This window comes from Pleurodeles waltl, chromosome 3_1, assembly GCF_031143425.1.
Source record: "Pleurodeles waltl isolate 20211129_DDA chromosome 3_1, aPleWal1.hap1.20221129, whole genome shotgun sequence".
Lineage (NCBI taxonomy): Eukaryota > Metazoa > Chordata > Amphibia > Caudata > Salamandridae > Pleurodeles > Pleurodeles waltl.
In genome coordinates, this window is record NC_090440.1 from 437,691,634 (window position 1) to 437,707,826 (window position 16,193).

Below are 16,193 nucleotides of genomic sequence, written 5' to 3' on the forward strand. Positions count from 1 at the left end.
GTAGTTTAGGAAGATCTAGAAAGGTCTAGCTTTTATTGTCTTCACTTGGAATTTTAAGTTTACTAGTTAGCTATGGGTGAATTAAAGTACTTTTTTCTTTATCAAAGTAAAAGCATTGACTGGACATTAATTTAGTAAGTGTTACCTTGCGCTTTGCAAAGTTCTGAGTTTCTAACCCACACCAACCCAATGAGTAACACTTAGGCCCGATCACAACTTTAGCGGTCCAACCGTCAGACCACCAAAGTCGCGTGGATAAGGCCGTCATCAAGCCGGCAGCCTTACCCCTCGTCGTATTGCGATGTTTCCACCGGGCTGACCGGCAGAAATGTTGTATTACACCCTTTCCGGCAGTCAGCCCAGCGGAAACAGTGTGGCGGCATTGGCCTCAGCTCGCACACCAGCACCCTCAGAATGCAGAGCAGACAGTGTGCATTCTGAGGGTGATGGCAGGGGCACTGGCCATGACATGGACATGGGCCCCCTTGTGGCCCCCCCGGCACTGGCTGTCTGCCAGCCTTTCCAAGGCAGTACAACTGCTATGAAAAGGCTGGTGGAAAGAGAAGTCGTGATCATCACGGTGATGCCGCCATGGGCTTTGCCGAGGCTGATCATATCTCCAACGCCGCCAACCTGCTGGGATCCATGATCCTGGCAGAGGCAGCACTCTCCTGGTGGTCCAACTGCCAGGATTGTAACCTGGTCAGACCTCCAGGAGTGCAGTGGTCAGACGGCCACTGATGGTAATCGGCCCTGTAGAGTGTTCTTATAGCGTGATTGTGGTGGCTCAGGGCTTCCTGGCAAACTGACAACTGTAACTGGTCAAGGATTCCTGAAAGTAAATAAATAGAAAGTCAAAGTTATGGATGCGCCACCTAATATGTAGAAAGCTTTATTGCAGGTGCCTTATAATGAAAGCTGGATATCAAGCCTTACAAGAGGAGGAAGAAGACTTCATTTAGGAACAACTACAGTGTTGTTTCATGAGTAAGACTTGCCCATCTTAAAAAAGCATGCAGGATGTTTTCAGCTTTTTCACCCCAGTGTGAGCCCTTTTTAGCTATTTGGAGTAGCTCATGCTTAAGCCTCCATAACTTTTTTCCACATAAGGTATCAACACCAAATTTGTGTCCTTCTTTCCCAACATCATGGGGATTCCAAAGCTCTGTGGATTCTCATGGAGAGGAGTGAGAAAATAGCCACAATATAGCTAAAGGTGTTATTTTGGGGGAATTGGAAAAAAGCACTCCACAAAAAGTGTGTTTTTCCCTAAGAATTGCATCAACAAAAGATTTGATGTGCTAAATTCACCATCTTCCCAATGTTCAGGAGCAAGCGGAGCTGTTAAAAAACATTTTTACCACAGTTGTGGCATTTTTCTAAGAGGCAGCACATTTTTCCTAATTTGTGTACTTTCAACCTACTTCCAGTTTGTGGTGGAAACAGATGTGAAACCCATGGTTGATCTCATAGCTATATATTTCTGAAAAGTAGAAAAAAATGTTGCACTCAGCAAGGGGTCATTTGTGTATATCCCTCGAAGCATTCTGAAAGAAACTAACTGTTGAAATAAAAAAATATGAAAAATGAGTATGAAAAAATAGACATTTGTGATGTTTTTATCTGTAACTTCCTCTCAAGATGGCTGATGTACAAAAGCAATACACAAGTACATCTGCTAGATTCTTCAGGTCACATGCATAAATAGGGTTTGTATGTTCTCCAAGAGTCCAACGTACCTACAGTAGAGCCAACAACTGAGCTGCACCATATAATGGTGGATCATTGGTTTTCATTTTGAAGGCACAAATGTAAAGAAATCCTATTGGTAATAACAAATGTTCTACTATTTTGTAGTGCCACACATCTCCCAAAAAATGGTATCTGACTTGTGTGGCTGAGGTAGGACCTGCAACACAATATGCCCCAAAACATGACACTTATTCACTCAGCAGAAACCATGCTTTTTTACAATGTGGCTAGCTGCTGATTTTGGCTCTATCTCAAATGCCACCCAGAATAACCCACCAAACACAGACATTTCTGAAAACTAGACACCCGGGAGAGTCCTGGATGCATGACTTTGGCTAAAAACACACATTTTCCTTACATTTCTGTTACAGAAAGTTATGGAATCTGTGGGAAGCCACACATTTCGTACCACCTCCTTCCTCCCCACATGTCTTGACAAAAATAGTACCTCACTTGTATTGGTGGGTCTAACCCCATTACAGAAGAGGACCTTAAATGCAAAATGGACACGTCACCTTTTTCTACTGGAGGCCAACCCTTTTTTTGGCAATTTGTGTAGTTGTGGCTTTTGGACTCTAGCTCAGCTGGCAAGGAGGACGAGCATTACCCCCCCACCACCAGCAGCAGCACCCCCTTGATGAGCACTGCTCCGCCTCATTGCACATGAATGTTTGGCTGGCCGCCTAATCTGAAGTTCAGCTGGATAGCACTATATGCTGGGCAAATATTGATGATTCCAGCTGCTCTTGATGCTGCCTAGTCGAGGGTTGACCCTCTCAGCCATGTGGCGGCCCAAGGAGAGAGACAATGACAGCTTGAGACCCCCACTCAAACTGTGTTTGTGGAGCATGGCCTGCATCATGAGATCACCCTCATAGGCCTAGCTGTGACAGGGGCCACCCGTGAGCACGAGACTGACTCCTTGGCTCCACCCCCTGCCAATTTCGGTGGGATAAAGCACTGCAGTACTCCCCTGGGCTGCACCTCCCTAGCCATTATACACAAAGAGCCGGTAAGCTGCACCCCGCGCAACACAGCACTGTGGAGAGCCTGGGGGCATAGCTGGGGTGCTCAGATGGTGCAGGTTATATCAGAAACCATTTTTACATGTCGGCAGGTTGAGGCATGGGTGTCCTCGGTCACCATTACACTTCATACTACCAATGGACCCTCTGGCTCGTCAGCTCCTAGAGAATCAGATACATTCAGGGCTTACCTTTATAAGAGGCAGTCGCTTAGTCTCCATGTATGCTGAAGATGTATTACTCTTCGTCTGACACCCCAAGACAAAAATGTCTCATCTGGTGGAGGAGGTGATGCATTTGAGATGTTACTCCAGGCCTGTAATCAACTGGCAGAAGACTGACTTTTCCTCATTAACAGTGCTACACAGATGTGCAATCTGGAATACCCGATATGATGGGTGGAGGACTCCATGAGATATCTAGATATGGTCCTTATGCCAAGCACTGGTTTCACCCAGATGTGCACCTCCTCTATTTAATCCCCCTCTTCACTCTGTGCCACATGGGGCTCTCCCCAGACCTCATACAGTGATAAATATTGTTGCTGCACTAGCTGGGCCTGGAGTACTCTGTACCAGAGAATGGGAGGGACATTCCTGTATTTTTAGGCCTTACTCACCCCATAGAACCCAATGATCCCACTCATGAGGGAGCTTACCATGCAATGGACTACTTGGAAGGCAGGTTTAACTGAGATAGGTCACCTATTTGTAGACAGACAGTTCATTATGCAAGAGAAACTCCAGAGTTTTGGGAATTTTATGACCTTGTATATTTTTGTGAATATCTGCTTGGGGTGCTCAATAAAAGACAGAATACTGGTATTCCCTGCAGAGCCTGCATAATGTATCCCATAGACTCTGTTCATCCATTCTCCAGATTCTCCAGATTCTATTAGATGGGTATCTTGGCTATATTTGTTAATTTCATAACAGAGAGAAGGACAAGTAGAGCATACCCTTAGGGCATGAGCTGTCAATCTAGGGGTGACACTGGCATACAAGCAATGGAGCTATTGTTGCACACAAACCAAATTCATATCTTTGAATTATTGTCACAAACTACTCTGAATTAGATTTGTTCACAGTGCATACGTCACCCCTGCCCGCCACCATGGAAAAGACCCGACATGATCAGATACAAGCCTATGTTGTACTGTGGACTATGAAGATTTTTTCTAGATAGCGTGGGGATGACCACCCATACTCAGATTTTTGCATGCAATCATAGATGCAGTTTCTGAGATAACTGACTACAGATTTCAACCATTGCCTATTTCCTTGTGTTCATAAGGAAGGTGCCTCCCACTATACAATGATTTACTGTACTAGCCTTTTTGCTTTCTAAATGTAGGATTGCTATGAACTGGGGATGACAAACAATGCCCACTGCTGAAGAATAGCTAAAGATCTAACACTATGTAATGATTGCACAGAAACCTTCATCACTTTGATACCATCCACAGCACAAACCAAAGATTTCTGGGTCCTCTACGGGGTTATCTGTTATGACAGGCCTAGTCACAAGATGCAGCACAGAAGGCAAAAAGTGATATGATATTGTATCCTGCACCCTTAATCATGTACAATGTTATAGAAGGTGATTTGTGTAATGTACAACACAACCTACAAATGTACTGATGTTACAGTTAGACACTGGGGCCATGGTCAGTAGTCTTTTGACTATGTTTACAGTCACATTGTTCTACCAACTGATTGTATTGTGATGGTCATATATGTGTGTCACGTACCACTGCTAGGCCCAGCCACACAAGAAGGGCAGCATTTTTATCAATAGAAGTAGGGTAACACTGGTGGTAGGAATTTTGAGAATTCCTGCTGATTCTGAAAGTTTTCATCACAGAAAGGTTAGGAAAATGTGTGATTTTAGGCAAAAATTGAGGTTTGAAGGACATTGTGGGTAAGAAAACCTCAGGGTTCCATGCACGGCACACCGCCCTAGAAACCCCTAGTTGTATAGTTTTCAAAATGCCGCAGCTACCCCTATCACTGATCTCCCCACATGACAATTTAGGGCCTTTTGTGTCATGGTCTCTTGACCCACCCACTCACCGCTGTCATCAGGAGAAATCTCTCAGTGGTAGGAAATTTGTCATCTGCAACGGCTTCTGATTAACAGAATGTGGTGAAAGACAAACAAGTCACACCACCCTGGACTCTCCTGGGAGTCTAGGTTTCAATAATGTGCAGATTTGGAAGATTTCCCTCGTGGTGGCAGAGATAAGCCCCAAAATCCACAGCTACCGACAGTGGGAAAACAGGCTGATTTTCAGTGGGAAGATCTGATGTGTCCATATTGTTTTTTGTGTCCTCCCTGATTCTGGGCGCTAGGACCGCACACAAAAATTGGGTTACATTTTTATGTGACGATAAGGCTGGTTGTCAATTGAATAGCAACAGAATCCAGAAATGTCCACAACAAAATGCAGATAAATGAGCAACCTTTATTGTTTATTCACTTCCAAGTTTTGCAGGGCATTATGGGAAAGTGAGCAGGACCAGTGTAAGTTACACCACCCTAAACACCACAGGGTATTAAGTTCTCAAATAAGTATGGGATATTATTGAACTTTTGAAGTGAAACCCCTTCTAATAGTGGTTGGTTTTGGCACCTTCAGAAATGCAAGAATCAAAGAGAAAATAGTAATCACAGTATCAGAATATAAAAACCAAGACTACTGAAGGTAAGCCATACAGCCATGAGAAGGCACTAAGGGCCAGATGTAGCAATTTCCGCATTTGCGATTTGGAAATTGTGAGTCGGTGCGACTCGCAATTTCCGAATCGCAAATGCGGATGCAGAACGGTGTCTCAGACACTGTCTGCTAATCGCTATGGGGTCGCAAAGACCCACCTCATTAATATTAATGAGGTGGGTCGCATTTTGCGACCCCATAGCGAGTCCCTGCACTCAAAGGGATGGTGGCCTGCTGAAGACAGCAGACCTCCATGTCTGTGACTGCTTTTTAAATAAATACGTTTTTTTTTCTATTGTAGCCTGTTTTCCTTGAAGGAAAACGAGTTGCAATACAAAAAAAATTACGAAACCATTTGGTTTTTCGTTTTTTCAGAGTAGGCAGTGGTCCATTGGACCACTGCCTGCTCTGAAAAAATTTTTTGGGCAACATTCACAAAGGGGAAGGGTTCCCATGGGGACCCCTTACCTTTTGCGGATGGGTTACCACCAGTGTGACACTGGTGGTAACTGCAAATTGCTTTGCGACCGCGTTCGCGGTCACAAAGCAATTTAGCATTGCGATGCAAGTCGCAAATAGGAAGGGGACACCCCTTCCTATTTGCGAGTCGCATTCACAATTTGCGAGTCGGTACCGACTCGCAAATTGTGAATGAGCATTGCGATGAGCATTTTGCGTGGCGCAAACTGCGATTTTCACAGCTTGCAACATGCAAAATGCTTCCTACATCTGGCCCTAACTGATTTATGGGTCAGTCACGCGCCATTCACCGCCCACACAACTGCCACCATTCGAGGGGGCGACACATTCCTACACCACAGGAAGAAATCACCACTCAAACATCCTCTCACTCAGGCATCAACCAACTTTCATACAAACACACGACAACCAAACCTCTACACACATGTGGCTAGACATGTTCAAGATTGGTGCAAAAATAACCTTCACAATGAAAAAAAAAGCTTGAGTTTTTGCTACATGTCAAGCATCTGCCTCCGTCAACATTCTGAGCGTTACCTAATGAGAGCCACATGAGGCTCTTGAAGATGTGTCTTTCATACACATTTAGTGCACCTACTGTGCTAAATCCATCTACTTGCAGTTTGTGGATATGAGTTAGGAGGTGTCCCACGATCCCTTGAGGCCTAGATTCCTCAAACTCAGTGAGCACATCTATCTTTCAAACTAAGGTAAACATGCAGGAGATGACCATCCTAACTTTCCTAAAGAGCACATCCTAAACTACTAAGGACATTCGTTTTTGGCACACAGGGAACTCAGTGACAACGTGACGTATGTTCCCATCCACTGTTGTGTGCAGTGCTGTGTCTGTAATGCACTTGAACATCTACCATATTGTGATCGAGGATGAACATAAAAAGCAGTCCACAAATATGACCCATGTAGGTTGGATGGGGTGCAGAGTTTTGTGTGGTGTTATGTGCATTGGTAAAGCATGCTAACACCCAGGACGTAATCCTGATGCTGATGCAAGTGCAGCCTGGTCTGATCTACAGACTTGCTTAGTTGAAGAGCAAAGTTTTCAGCTTCTTGGGAAATCAAAGAATAGAGTGGTGCCACAGATGTGAAGGGGCAGGTCATTCCAGGCATTCGGAGCAAGGTAGGAGAAGGCATCACTGGCTGTTCTGGTGTATGCCTGGGATGTGTGCAAGTAGGAGTCTGGCTGAGCAGAATTGTCTTGAAGGTTTCTGAAATCTGAGGGGCATATTTATACTCCGTTTGCGCCAAATTTGCGTCGTTTTTTTCGCCGCAAATTCGGCGCAAAACTAACGCCATATTTATACTTTGGCGTTAGACGCGTCTAGCGCCAAAGTATGAGGAATGAGCGTCATTTTTTTGCGTGAACGCCTTCCTTGCGTTAACGAGATGCAAGGTAGGCGTTCCCGTCTAAAAAAATGACTGCGACGCAAATGCGTCGTATTTATACTCCCGGGCAAAAATCACGCCCGGGAGTGGGCGGGGCAAAAAACCCCGCATTTGCGCCTCTTTTTAACGCCTGGGTCAGGGCAGGCGTTAAGGGACCTGTGGGCTCAAAATGAGCCCACAGCTGCCCTCCCATGCCCCCAGGGACCCCCCCTGCCACCCTTGCCCACCCCAGGAGGACACCCAAGGATGGAGGGACCCATCCCAGGGACATTCAGGTAAGTTCAGGTAAGTATAATTTGTTTTTTTTAATATATTTTTTTGGCATAGGGGGGCCTGATTTGTGCCCCCCTACATGCCACAATGCCCAATGACCATGCCCAGGGGACATAAGTCCCCTGGGCATGGCCATTGGGCAAGGGGGCATGACTCCTGTCTTTACTAAGACAGGAGTCATGTAAATGGCGTCTGGGCGTCGTTAAAAATGGCGCAAATCGGGTGGAGGCGTTTTTTTTGCCTCAACCTGACTTGCCCCATTTTAAGACGCCCTAACGCCATTTTCCCCAACGCCGGCGCTGCCTGGTGTACGTGGTTTTTTTCCACGTACACCAGGCAGCGCCGGTCTGCTAGCGCCGGTTAACGCCATTCAATAAATACGGCGCCCGCATGGCGCTTCAGAATGGCGTTAGCCGGCGCTAATCTTTTTGGCGCAAAACTGCGATAGCGCAGTTTTGCGTCAAAAAGTATAAATATGGCCCTGAGGCTCTTGGTGAGGTATACTGGACCATTGTTGTGGAAGGCTTTAAATATGTGTGTGAGGAGTTTGAAGGGAGCTTGCTTGTGATAGGGACTCAGTGAATGTCTTTGAGGTGCAGGGTGTGTGTGTGGCAGGAGGATGAGGATGAGCCTGGTTGCAGTGTTGTTAGAAATCAGGTTTTTGGTTGGCAGAGATAGGCAGCCTGTCCAAGCAGGAACCACAATCCTAGTCACTGTCAGTCCCAAACACACCCTAGATTAGCCTGAGCTAGTCCCCCAGTAGCTTGGCCCAAAGCAGTCAGGCTCAACTTAAGAGGCAATGTGTTGAGTGTTTGTGCAACACTTCACAGAGTAAAACGGTAAAAACACCACACAAATGATACCACACTCTTTAGAAACATAGGGCTCAATTTAATAAACAAAGCAAGACCAAACTAACAAAAATGCAATAAGTAGAACTTGAGATATGAATTAAAGAATAAAATGAATTGTAGTGCTTAGAAGTATTCAAAGCCAAACGTGGCTATCTGGCCACTATCTATGAAAAGAATCATATATGAAAAGTTAGGCTGACTGCAATGGAGCACGGGTCAGGTACAGGGACCAGCCTTAGCCCATTAAAACAGTACCTTGGTTTGTGGTTGCATCTACGTTGAGAAGAAGATGCAAGGAGCACAGAAAGCAATGTGTTGGTGTTGATCTCAAGGTTGCATGCGATGTGTCTGCTCTGAGATGCACAAAGTCAGGGATGCATCGGGAATGCAGGCTAGGCACCACATAGTTGGCGATGCGATGTTCCCAATTCTTGCAGCGGTGGTCATGCACCAGCATCAAGAGAGATGGGGTGACCTCGTTCCTTGCAGCAGTGGCGATGCATTGATGGAGATGTGCCATTCCAAGCGATGCAACAGCATCAATACGTGGATTTTGGCAGCTGCAGCACTTTATACCCTGTTTGAAGGGTCCAGGGTTGGATTGGCAACACATGACAGGGCAAGACTCTCAGATGACACAGTCCAGGTGCTGTAGGTGATGTTAGAAGTCTTTTGTGTCCCTGAGACTTCAGAAGAACAGTAAGTGAGCCAGCAAACCCTTGGAGTCACTCTGATTCTAAGTTCAAGTGTTGTGGGTGCAATCCTTCTCATCCAGGCAAGAAGGGCAGCAGGCATCCGGTCAGCACAGCAAGAAAGAAGTTTTTACAGAGCAGCAGTCCAGCAGAGTAGCAGTCCTTGTAGGAGCACAACCGTCCTTCTTCCTGGCAGAGTTTACACAGGTCCAGAAATGTATTGAGCTGGTAGGGTCAGAAGTCCAATTCTTATACCCAATGGTGCTATTGAAGTGAGCGGGACTTCACAGAAGGGCTTTGAGGTGCACAGGTGCTCTTTTTCTGTCCTGGCTCCAGACTCACTACAGGGGGTTAAGCAGTCCTTTGTGAAGGGTCAGTATACAGCCTATTCAGGTGTAAGTGTGAGGCTGTGGCCACCTCCTTTTTACCATCCTGCTCAGGATGGCCCATCAGGATGTTGAAGGCTCATCAGTCAGTCAGTGTGGCTTTCTGGAGGGAATGCACAAGCCCAGCTGTCACCCCACCCCAAACATGTATTGGAGATAGGCGGCAGGCACAAACAGCTAAGAGCAGGAAAATGCAAACTTTCTGAATGTAGCATTTTCAAAATTGTAACACAAAATCCGACTTTGCCATTTGAGTAATTTAGTGAAGATGAAGTGATGGCATATGTATCTCTACTACCTCAACTTTCTGGTTTCCACCTATGCGATATCCCTTTGAAAGCACACCTACTGTAAGCTTTTCCTACCTGTTCCTGTCTCTGTCTCCTTCAAAGTTGTGACTAATCCCACACACGTACCAAGAAAATCTCTACTAATGCTTTCTATGCCAGCAACCTGAAGCTCAAGAAGAAGTGTCTTTCATGCTCCTTTATAGTACTCGCTGTGCTAAATACAACTCCTTGCTGTTTGTGGTTGTGAGTTGAGGGGTGTCCAATGATGCTTCCAGCCATAGAATCCCTGAACAGAGTGAGCATATCTACCATGGTAGTTAACACTGTCCCAAGTTCCCTAAAGAGAACATCAAAAGCTACTAAAGGCCTTAGGTTTTGCTGTACAGGGTGCTATGTGACAACATGGGCTACACGGCCCCTGCCCAGACTTCATCAACACCATTGTAGACATCGCCGCCCCCAGCGCCCTCACATCCACTGACTACTTCCTCCTGGGTGACCTGAATTTCCACCTCGAGGACCACAATGACTGAAACCCCACATCCCTACTTCACAACCTTGCTACCCTCGGCCTCAGACAACTGATCACCATGCTCACACACTTTGCAGGACACACTTGATCCAATTTTCACCACAAGCAACAGGATCACCTCAAGAATATCACCACCCTAGACTGGACCAACCATCACTGCCTACACTTCACCATCACCGCACCCAACAGTCGCCTCCGTGTCCCCAGGGTGCCCCACAGGAAATGGGACCCCCCCACTGATGACACCAACAACGCAGCACGCAACCTCAACTCCTGTATCACCAAATGCGCCAGCTCCTTAGCTCCCCTCCGAACGACATCTGTCAAGGGCATCGCAAAAAAAAGCCAGCTGGTTCACCACGAACTCCAAGAATCCAAATGCACCTGCAGGCACCTTGAGAAGAAATGGAGAGACAGCAAAACCACTGAAGAACTCGCCTCCTTCAGGACCGCCACCACCACCCATCACCAACGCATCATGAACACAAAGAAAGCCGCACTCAGTGAATGCATCAACAATTCCCTGTACAACACCAGAGAACTCTTCAGGGTAATCAATGAGTTTACCAGTCCACCCTCCGAAGCCACCAACATCCCCCGTCGCAAAGCCTCTGTGACAAACTAGCCACTTTTTTCCATTGTCAGATAAAAGACATCTACGACAGCTTTCTCCTGCAGAACCGGTCCAGCACAGGCACATGCTACCTACCTAGGCCCCCAGAGACCACGCAAACCATCCACAGTTGGTACACTCTCACCACAGACCAGAATAAAATCATCATGAACAGCATTCACTCTGGAGCTCCCATGGACCCCTGCCCCACCACATCTACAACAGAGCCAATGCATCCCTTTCCCCCGAACTTCGCAAGACACTGAACTGCTCTATCGAAACAGCCTCCTTCACCGAAGATTGGAAACACACCAAAGTCCACCCCCTCTTGAAGAACCTACAGCCGACCCATCAGAGCTGAAGCATTTCTGGCCCATCTCGCTGCTACTTTACTCGGCCAAAGTCCTGGAAAAGCCATAAACACACAGCTCCGACAGTTCTTTGAGGACAACAACTCACTAGATACCTCTCAGTCTGGCTTCCGCAGCAACCACAGCACGGAGACAACTCTTCTTGCAGCCACACTCTTTATATCCAAATCAACAGAAGTCAGCTGCGGAGTCCCTCAGGGATCCTCCCTGAGCCCACTGCCCTTCAACATCTATATGGCACCACTTGGAGGCATCGTCAGAGACCACGGAATCAAAATTGTGTCATACGCAGATGACACACAACTCATCATATCTTTCACCGAAGACCCGGACAAAGCTAAGAGGAACTTTCACACTGGAATGGAAGACATCGCCGCTTGGATGAGGGAGAGCTGCCGCAAGCTCAACTCAGACAAGACCAACCTCATCATCTTCAGAAACTCCACTTCAGCCTGGGATGACTCCAAGTGGCCCACATCGCTCAGTGCCCTGCCTACTCCGATTGACCATGCCCACAACCTAGGAATCATCCTTCACTCTTCCCTCTCGATGACTTGACAGGTAAACGCAGTCACCTCTTCCTGCTGGGAGACCCTCCGCCAACTTCGCAAAGTCTGCAAATGGATCCGAGATGACTGCCACAAGATAGTCACCCATGCCTTAGTCAGAAGCAAGCTTGACTACAGCGACACACTCTACGCTGGCACCACAGCAAGGATCAGTGAAACACTACAACTCATCCAAAACGCCACCGCCAGACTCGTCCTGAACATCCCTTGCCAGGAACACATCTCACAAAACCTGAGGAGAAGAGAATCAACTTCAAACTACTCACCCACACCTACAAGGTCCTTCACAACATCAGAATGTCTTACCTGAACTATTGCATCTCCTTTTATAACCCCACCAGACCCCTCTGCTCCTCCGAGCAGGTACTGGCTGACATCCCACTCATCCAGAAAACCACAGCTGGAGGAAGATCTTTTGCCTACCTCACAGCAAAACACTGGAACAACCTGCCCATGCACCTCAGACAGAGTCCTTCACTCACTATTTTCAGGAAAAACCCAAAGACCTGGCTCTTCAAATAAGACACACACCTTCCACCAGCGCTTTGAGACCCTCACAGGTGAGTAGTTGTGCCTTATAAAAACTGATTGTTTGACTGATTGATATTTTCCATCCTATGTTATCTGTAGTGCTGTAACTGTAATGCACTTGGCATATAGGAAACAGAACATCTACCTCTTTCTGGCAACATATAAAGGTGTGAAGCAGGCCATCAGCAAGTCACAGATTTTATCAACTAGAGAAAACTATTTGAGAGGCTGCTTGACTAGAGAAGTAGTTTCCCATGGAATTATGTATCCATGCTCAGCTATTAAAAGGTATACACTAGGACAGCTCCATGCATTCAATTACCCAGTACTTCACTTTTGTGTGGTACAATGTAAAGCAAGTTGGAAAACTTGGGCCTTGCTGATATGGGCACTTGGAACACTAACAGAAAAGCCTCTGCCTCATTCCTTGCTTAGAGCAGACTCTGCAACAACATAGTTTAGTCTTTTTTTCGTGATGGGAATAACGTTGGCAAAGTGCCAATCCTGTAGCCCTGCCACATGCATGAAGTCGATGAAGTAGAGACTACTGCTTCTTCAGGAGTAAGGCTTTCAAAGATGGTTAACTTAAAGTAAAGTAAAGACACTGATCTTCCTGTGGGGGGTCTGACGGTAAACAGAATATGCATTGTATGTTGCCAACGGGATCAGGTGGCATAACTGCTTCTTACACCATGTGAGAGTTTTTTTACTTGCATTGTATGGCTGAAGTACCTGGTCATCTTATCTGCTCTGTCCATGTGCTTATTGTAATCAAATATACAGGTGGCTTTGTGAACTTTATCCAACTGACCTCAAACAGTGACTGTGGAAGAGCTCTCATTATGGCTTGTAGTGGGCACTTACACATCCCACCTCTCAGAGAATGAGAGTGTGAGCAATTCGTTGGAACACAATACAGTGATCTGGGATTTTTTAAGCTTCTTACAAAAAAGCTCCAGCAAGAATCCTTTGTGAATTTCTGATGACATCAAACTGTACTGCAAGTCATAGTCCTAGCTTTACACAGTTTGCAAACCAGCTCTACTTCAGTAAATAAGTTGTCCACATAAAGGTTACAACCCTTATGAAGGAGTGGTTGGACAAACTCTCACACAGGGTGAAAGCACAAACTACAAGATTTTGAGGGGGTTCCATTCCTAGTATACACTCTCTACTATCCATATTTTGATGTCTTAATATGCTCTATTAAGTGGTATGTACTGTCTGGGCAGCAGTTGCCCTTTGTACAGAATCAAGTTTTCAACAACGGTTATATTCTTTCCAGGACCATAAATATCTGGGAACCTGGTTCTACAACAAGCTGAATTCTGAACAATCTGTCATGGTCTAGATGGTCCCAGGGCAAGGGCAGCAGAATTATTATTGAAATAGCAAAAAAGGATCTCTGCTTATCACCGATAGGAAGCTGGGTGTTACCCAAACTATGTGACCAGCCGAGTAGGCCTGTACAATTGGTTTGTGCACCATCCCAGTTTTGAGTGTACGGCCCAGAAATTTCTTCAACTTCCCAAGTGAATTGGAAATCAATCAGTGTGCCCTAGAATGAGGTCTAAAATTGCCTCCATGCTCCTTCAAGCTCCCGCAAACTGCTTGACATGTAAATTTGTTTGGTGCACAATTTCTTCAAGGAAGTAAACACCCAAAAAGAGATCCATAGGCAAGACATTTGGTGTATTGACTTTACAACCACACCACATAGTTGGCGATGCAATGTTCCCAATTCTTGCAGCCGTGGTCATGCACCAGCATCAAGGCAGATGGGGTGTCCTCGTTCCCTGCAGCAGTGGCGATGCATTGATGGAGATGTGCCATTCCAAGCGATGCAACAGCATCAATACGTGGATTTTGGCAGCTGCAGCACTTTATACCCTCTTTGAAGGGTCCAGGGCTGGATTGGCAACACGTGGCACCATGTGTTTTACTTTTTATTTCTCTGACACTACCAGAAGAGTGCCCTGCAGCAAGCACAAAAGCATACAGTCTTCAATACCTTGCAAAAACCATATACAGTGTGTCTTTAAAACTGCTCTGATTTGAACACATGGTTAACTATTTACTTTTGACAAAAAGCTATATTTGGGGGGTGGATCAGGATGGCCAACCCGCATGTTAGCGCTGTGGTCAGATTGGTCTAGGGCAATCTGGCAATGCCTGAAGGGCTGGTCTGACAGGTCAGTATGTGGGCTGTATTTTTTTATGTTTGGTGGCCAGTTTTATGGGCTGATGGCCAGTGTTTGCTGATGATTTCTCTGATATTACATCAAACATTGTCTGCAGCACGCACACATGCATGCAGTTTTCCCTACCTTGCTACTTTGGCTGCAGAGTGTGTCTAACAAGATCAAAAGTGCCCTGAAAGGTGGGCCATGTTTTTTTTATTTACATATTCGACCTACTAAAAAAAATTGCTATTTTTGTCCTGATCCTGCAGTAGCAATGCAGGATCATAGCAAAAAAACAAAAAAAAAACAAATGACAGCCCGTCATTCATTTAATGTTATGGGGAGAGGTGTCCCCACCTGGTGGGAGATTCAAACATGCTTCCGCCTGCTGGGAGCAGACTGCTGTCTCAGTGACAGCTGGTGACCTTCAAAAGTGGTGGGGCATAATCCTTGGCTCAAATTCAAAAGAGCATTTTTTGGAAGGGTTCTCTCACACTTTCTCGCACTAAGTATACTCTCTCACTCTGACTCACGCATTTTTACTTGGTCTCTATAATTCACACAGTCTCATTCATTCTACCCTGGCCCACTCTGTATCACTCAGTTCCACTCATTCTCATTCATTCTGAACTACGCAGTCTTACAATGACTCAGTCTCACACACAGTAACACTCAGTTACACTCACTGTCTTACTCCCTCACTCAATCATTTTCACACATACTTGTCTTTACTGTCATTCATTGTCACTGACTCTGACTCTCTCCTTCACTGACTCTCTTTCACTTTAACATACACACATAGAGTCACATGTACATGCTCACAATGCTTGAATTTCACCAGCTCTAAATAGTATCTCTGATGGAAGGTAGAGGCACTTTCATGCACCTGTGTCAGCAATCCAACAATGTCACTAGTGCCTCAGTTTGTTGCTGGACACAACGCAGGTCTGCATTTTATTTTTATTATTTATTCACACTTGATGCAATTCACCCATCCATCAATTCACCCTTTCACTCAGTCATCCATCTATCCAGTTATCCATCCATCCTTTCATCCATACATACACCTACCCTGCCTTTCACTCATCCATCCATTGTATAACTCATCCATCTTTACATGCATTCTTTCACTCATTCATACTTTTGCTCATTCATCCATAGTTTCACTCCATCCATCCATCCACTCATCCATCCATTTACCCTTCCACTCATCCATCCATCATTCCCTTCACTCATTCTACTATCAAATCCATCCTTTCTCTCATCATTCATCAACCCATCCTTTCACTTGATCCATCCATCTATCCGTCCAACCTTCCTTTCACTCATCCACCCTCTCTCCCTTTCACTCTTCCATTTTTACATCCATCATTTCACTCATTCAGCCATGCATCTATCCATCCACCATTTCAGCCATCCATCCATCCATCCATCTTTCCTTTCACTCAGTCATCCCCCCCCAAGTTAATTTTGAGCCGTTGTCTGCTAATTTGCCGATAGAAGAAGCCCGTCAAGTATC